This window comes from Tenrec ecaudatus, chromosome 13 (assembly GCF_050624435.1).
Source record: "Tenrec ecaudatus isolate mTenEca1 chromosome 13, mTenEca1.hap1, whole genome shotgun sequence".
Classification (NCBI taxonomy): domain Eukaryota; kingdom Metazoa; phylum Chordata; class Mammalia; order Afrosoricida; family Tenrecidae; genus Tenrec; species Tenrec ecaudatus.
In genome coordinates this window covers 41768159-41774158 of record NC_134542.1, presented here as the reverse complement: position 1 = coordinate 41774158, position 6000 = coordinate 41768159, and positions in this window count along the sequence as shown.

Genomic DNA, 6000 nt, shown 5'->3' with positions numbered 1-6000 from the left:
TTGTGAACCGCTGCATTAGATGGTGTTAAGCAGGAAATAAGGGTGATCTAATGTATGTTTCTAAATGGTTATTCTGGCCACTGTGTGGAAAACATTGTACAATTATGCTACATATTTGTAGTGTTTCCAATAAGCACACAGAGTGGGAAATTTAAATTAGGCCTATGTAAAAAATAAATGCAGATGGCTTTAGAAAAATGCAAAATTTAGTTATTAAATTCTTACCAGATGTTTGGTTTCCAGTGATATTCTCCTAGATGGTAGCTTGTCTTGTCACTTTCTTTTAAAAATCATTTTATTGGGGGCTCTTACAACATTCCATACATCAATTGTATCAAGCATATTTATATGTCTGTTGCCATCATCATTTCCAAAACATTTTCTACCTGAGCGTTTGGTATAAGCTTCTCTTTCCCCACTCCCTTTCCTCCTTACACTGTCCATTGTTCCCCCTCCCATCCGATATCGCTACTCCCACTACTGTTCCTGAGGGGTTTATCTGTCCTGCATTCCATGTGTGAGAGCTCTTATCTGTACCAATGTGTGTCCTCTGGGCTAGCCAGATTTGTAAGGTAGAACTTGTAAGGTAGAACTCAGTCATGCTAGTGGAAGGGAGGAAGCATTCAAGAACTAGTGGAATGCTGTGTTTCATCAATGCTGTACTACACCTTGGTTGAAGCATCCCTTCCATATAATCTTTATGTGGGGGGATGTCCAATTGTTTACAGATGGGCTTTCGGTCTCCACTCCAAACTCCCTTGTTTGCATCAATATAGTTGTTTGTGATTTTTTGATACCTGATCCCATTGACAAATACCTCATGATCACACAGGCTGGTGTGCTTCTTTCATGTGGGTTTGTTTCCTTGATGGCTGACCGCTTGTTTAACTTCCATCCTTTAAGACCCCAGACGCTATATCTTTTGATAACCGGGCACCACCTGCTCTCTTCACATTTGCTTATGCACCCGTTTTATCTTCAGTGATCATATCAGGAAGGTGAGTATCAAAGAGTGCCAGGTTACTACAACAAAGTGTTCTTGTGTTAAGGGAGGCCTTGAGTAAGAGAGGCCAAAGTTTGTCTGCTACCTTAATTTTTAATATATAAGAATATGTACATTGACCTCTATCCCTTTCATTATAAATTAGTATATTTACATAAATACATGCCTATAGCTATACCTCTATAAATAGCTTTTGCCTCCTATTTCCTTCCACCTTCCTTCTATCCCATTATCATGCTCACCCTCCATTCGGCTCTCAGTAATTCCTCTTGGATACATTACACTTGATGAAACCCTACCAGGCATTATACACACTCCTTACCATCAATTTTAGATATTTTGTTGTTGGTAAAGACTTGATAAAGGAAATATTTTGTATTTTTATGAGGTCCCATAATTTTGTCTTTTGTGTTTGTGCGTTAAAAGATAGGCCTGACAATGGTGTCTTTGGTTTATTTTACCCCTAAGAATTTTGTAGTTTTGTTTGTACATTTGGTTCTCAATCCATTTTACATTTGTTTTTGTATAAGGTGTGAAGCATGGATCCTGTTTCACGTTTCTGCATATTGAAATCCAATTTTACCAGCAACACTTCTTGAAGAGACACTTCTCTATCAAACGGGTTTAGAATAAAACCCTATAAAAAGTTAGTTGGCCATAAATGGGACTCTCCGTTGTAGTCCATTAATCTTAATGTGTCTACTGTTATTCCGGTACTAAGGCGTTTCGACTGCTGGAGCTGTAGGTTTTCAAATTAGGACGCGAGTCCTACTTTGTTCTTTTGCAACATTGTCTTGGCCATCCAGGATCTCTTGCCATTCTATATAAAGTTGAGGATTTATTTTTCCATTTCTTAAACTATGCTTTGGAATTTTGGTCAGGATTGCATTGAATCCTATCAATTATTTGGGGTACTATTGACATCTTAATAACACTAAAGTTTCCAGCCCATGATCATGGAGTATCTTTCCATCAAGTCTTCTTAAGTCTCTTTCTGCAATGTTTCCCTCAGCCCTTCACATCCCTAGTTTGAGTTTATTCCGACTTTATTCTCTTAGATGGTACCATAAATGGAATCAGTAGTCTTCAACTTTGCTAAATTTATTAGCACCAGTATATTTCTTTTAGATTTAGGATTTTCTCTATGTATCACATCATTCATAAAAAGAGTTTTACTGCTCTTCCCCCCCCCTTGTTTGGGTATCTGTTATTTCTTTTTCTTGACTTATTCTTCTATCTAGAACTTCAAGTACAGAGTTGAACAGAAAAGGTGAATGCAGACATCATGTTCTTGATCTAAGGGAAAGCCTTCAGTCTTTCATCAAAATACAATTAGTATCATGTTCACTGTGGGGTTTTCAAAAATGTTCTTTTTGTCATGTCAAGGAACTTACCTTCCAATTTCTTGTATTTTTTATCATAAGTGTTATATTTTGTCTTTTCTGAATCACTTTAGATGATAATGCTCATAATTTCTTTCATTCTATTAATGTGGTATATTACACTGATTGTCTTATGTTGAACTATCCTTTCATTCCTAGGATAAATCCCACATGGTTATAGTGGTAAATTCGACTTTGTCATGGTGAAACGTCCTCCTCCTAGACTGTTGAATTAGTTTGCTAATATTTTCTTGAGGATTTTTGAAGCTATATTTATTAAGGGATATTGGTCAATAACTTTCTTGTGGTATCTTTATCTGGCTTTGGTATTGGGATAATGCTTGATTCTTAAAATGAATTAGGAAGTATTCACTTCTGGTCTATTTCTAGGGAAAAATTTGGAATAAATTGGTATGACTTCTTTGCTTGTTGGAATTTGCCAGTGAAGCTGTCTAGTCCTTAAGTTTTCTTTGTTGATTATTGATTCAATCTCTTCATTTGGTATAAAGTCTTGTTCTTGTAGTGGGGTTTACAAATCATATAATTCTGCTGTGGTCTATGAGGAATGCTTGTATTCTCTATTTGGGTTAGTCTGGATTAACTAAAGAAACAAATTCAGGGATATTAATATATATGAGAGCTTTGTATCAAATAGTAATTGTATATTAAGAAAACATCCCATCCCAGTCCAGATCAAGTCTATAAGTCTGATATTAGCCCATATGTCTGATACTAGTCTATACATTCCTACTCAGAGTCTTGCAACACATGCAATGAACCTGAATGCAGAAGATCACAGGCTGGTGGGTGTAAAGTCTTGTAGATACAGTGGTGGTAGAAGCATCTCCAGGGCTCTGGCTGCCATCAGTGTGACTCCATGTGGCTTGTCAGCAGGAAGATCAAAGCAGAGAGAGAGAATCTGGCCCACCTGGGCGGGGGAGGGTATGAAAGTTGGGGGGGGGGGAGTTCCCAGAATCCTCATGAGAAGGCCACGCCCACACAGAGACATCACTGGCTATGACCTGATTGACAGGCTAGATAGACTCCACCCCTTCACCTACACTACCCTCAAATTGACATGAGATTATGTAATGACCACAGTATTGTAGGTCCATTTTACCAGCTGTGGAATGGATTCATCTGGTTAAGTCCTCGAGCAGGGAGAGTAAGTCAAGTTGTTCCCCTTTGCTAGGAACAATCTAACCATACCCATCAGAATAACCTTCACCACAATCAGTCCTCACCAGACGTGTGGGAGGGCTTCCAATATCCAAGTGTGCAGCAGTGAGAACCTCACAAGGTAGTGCTAACTTTGGTGACTGTTTTTTTTGCTCAAGAATCTATTAAAAAAAACTAACTCATTGTCATCCAGGCCATTCTGACTTGTGGTGAGTCAGAATTGCCCAAGAGACTAAATAAATCTTGACGTGCATTGTCAGCCTCATGTTTCCCCTGCAGAGTATCTGGTGGTTTCAAACTGTTGGACTTGCTGTGAGCAACTGAAATGTGTAATCCAGTGTCAGCTACCAGAGCGCCATGTGTTTATGAGGTTGCTCTTAATGGTACACTTTGACTGTTTTTTTTTAAATCATTTTATTGGGGCTTGTACAACTCTTATCACAATCCATGAATACATCCACTATGTCAAGCAAGCACATTTGTATATTGCCAACCTCATTCTCAAAACATTTTCTTTCTACTTGAGCTTTTGGTATCAGGTCCTCTGTTTTTCCCCTCTCTCCCCACCCCTCCTCCCTCACGAACCCTTGATAATTTTAAATCAGTATTATTTTGTACACTTTGTGACTATTTGACCTTGACTTATGCGATGCTGGATTGGAAGATGCACTCCAAGCCCGAGGTGGACTCAGGACATGTTTTAACTCCATTTAGCAGCTAATGCACTCAGTGGTCTCAGTGTTTCATTGGTACAATGTACTTAATGGCGATGTTTGTATCTGGGCTGGGACTTAAAGATGTAGAAGTGCTTATATGTGCAAACTGCCTTAAATGACTCTATGGACTGTATGTGATAAGATACTAAAACAGTACTCTGAAACAGGATCGCTCTTGACATGCTCATTGCAGCGGAAGGGGAGTATTTACTCGAACCATAGTAAAACCCAATGGTCTTGACAATCGTGCGAAGATCCTCCTCCATGTTAAACATATACAACACGTGCAATTTTGTCATAATGATCCCTGTTCTCTCATTAAATTACAAGTAATTGGTTTTCCTCTTGGGGTTCATTAAGGGTGAATTTTCCACTTTTAGAATCTTCATATTCCTCAGTGTTCGTATTGTTTTAATTGTAAAATGTTGTTTTACTTAAATGCATTTTACAGAGAAAGTGCTGTTTCAGAACCATTTGATCCTCTCTATGAAATTATGATTGTTTGTCCTTAAGAATAATGTCTTTAACTATCCCTACTGGCTGGGGCCTCTCACTCAAGTTCTGATTCATTCCTTCAAGGACAAATGACTGATCCAAATATTTCAAAGAATTGGAACCTGAAGTTGATCTAATTTATAATGTCATTAACCCCCATACTAAATTACCCTTTCCTTGATATTTTTAACTAGCTACCTACTAAGATTGGGTCTTCACTACTTGATTCAATTTTACAAACTGGATTTTCTCTTAACCACAATATTCTAGGAACTGATCATTTATGAAAATTTTAAATACTTAAGTACTCCTTGCTATATTAAAAGGTCATGTATTTTGAAGAAATGTAAATTCTTTTGTGAAGAGCTGCACTGGCTGATGCCTCTCTGCCAATTATTTCTACTAATTCGTTCATGTGTTCCCATACCTCTTCTTTAATAAAAACTCTAAGAAATAAATGAATGAATAAATAAATAAATAAATAAAGCTCTAGAAGCAGAGGTCCAAGCTATGGCATGTTGCAAACATCAGTGACGGTGAACAGATGACTCCTGGCTTCCTTTCATGGGTAATATCTGTGGTCTTAAAAGCCTATTTGGAATAGGTGGCCATCTAACGTCGTCCTGAAGATTTGATCACAAGGGGGAATTGTGAAGGACTTCAGAAAGTAGGTGCTTGTCCTGAGGAGCTCTGCCACAGATGCAGGCTGGGCTCCATTTCTTCTTTCTTCTGCTGACTGCTCTAGCCGGTGTCAGCTCAGAAAGCCTGCAGGTGCCCTCCTCCTTTCTATCCCCTCTCCTCACCACTGATGCCCAGAAAGAGCATTCATTCAGGCTGGCCCTTGAAATAGACATAAATTGTTCAATGAGTCAGACTTTGTAATTAGTAATGTTTAAGGGGTTATGCTACTGTCTTATTTGGGGTTTTCTGTCTTATTTGTTAAAGCATATTTTGTAAGTATCAACCAATCCATCTTCTTATTTTAAGATCCTGGAGCCTCTGTATTTAAGCTCTGAAATTTCCTTTCATTGCAGTCCTTTGATGAATCATTATAAAGGACTAATCCTGAGTTGTTCTGTTTAATAACTTTCAGTAGAGGCTTGTTTGTTATTTGAAAACTTATGTATTCCGAAGGCATAATAATGGTTTATCCTTTATGTGAAAAGCGAGCATCTCAGAAGCATACAGAACAGTATTGATGGTTACATTTTACCCATGATTTTAT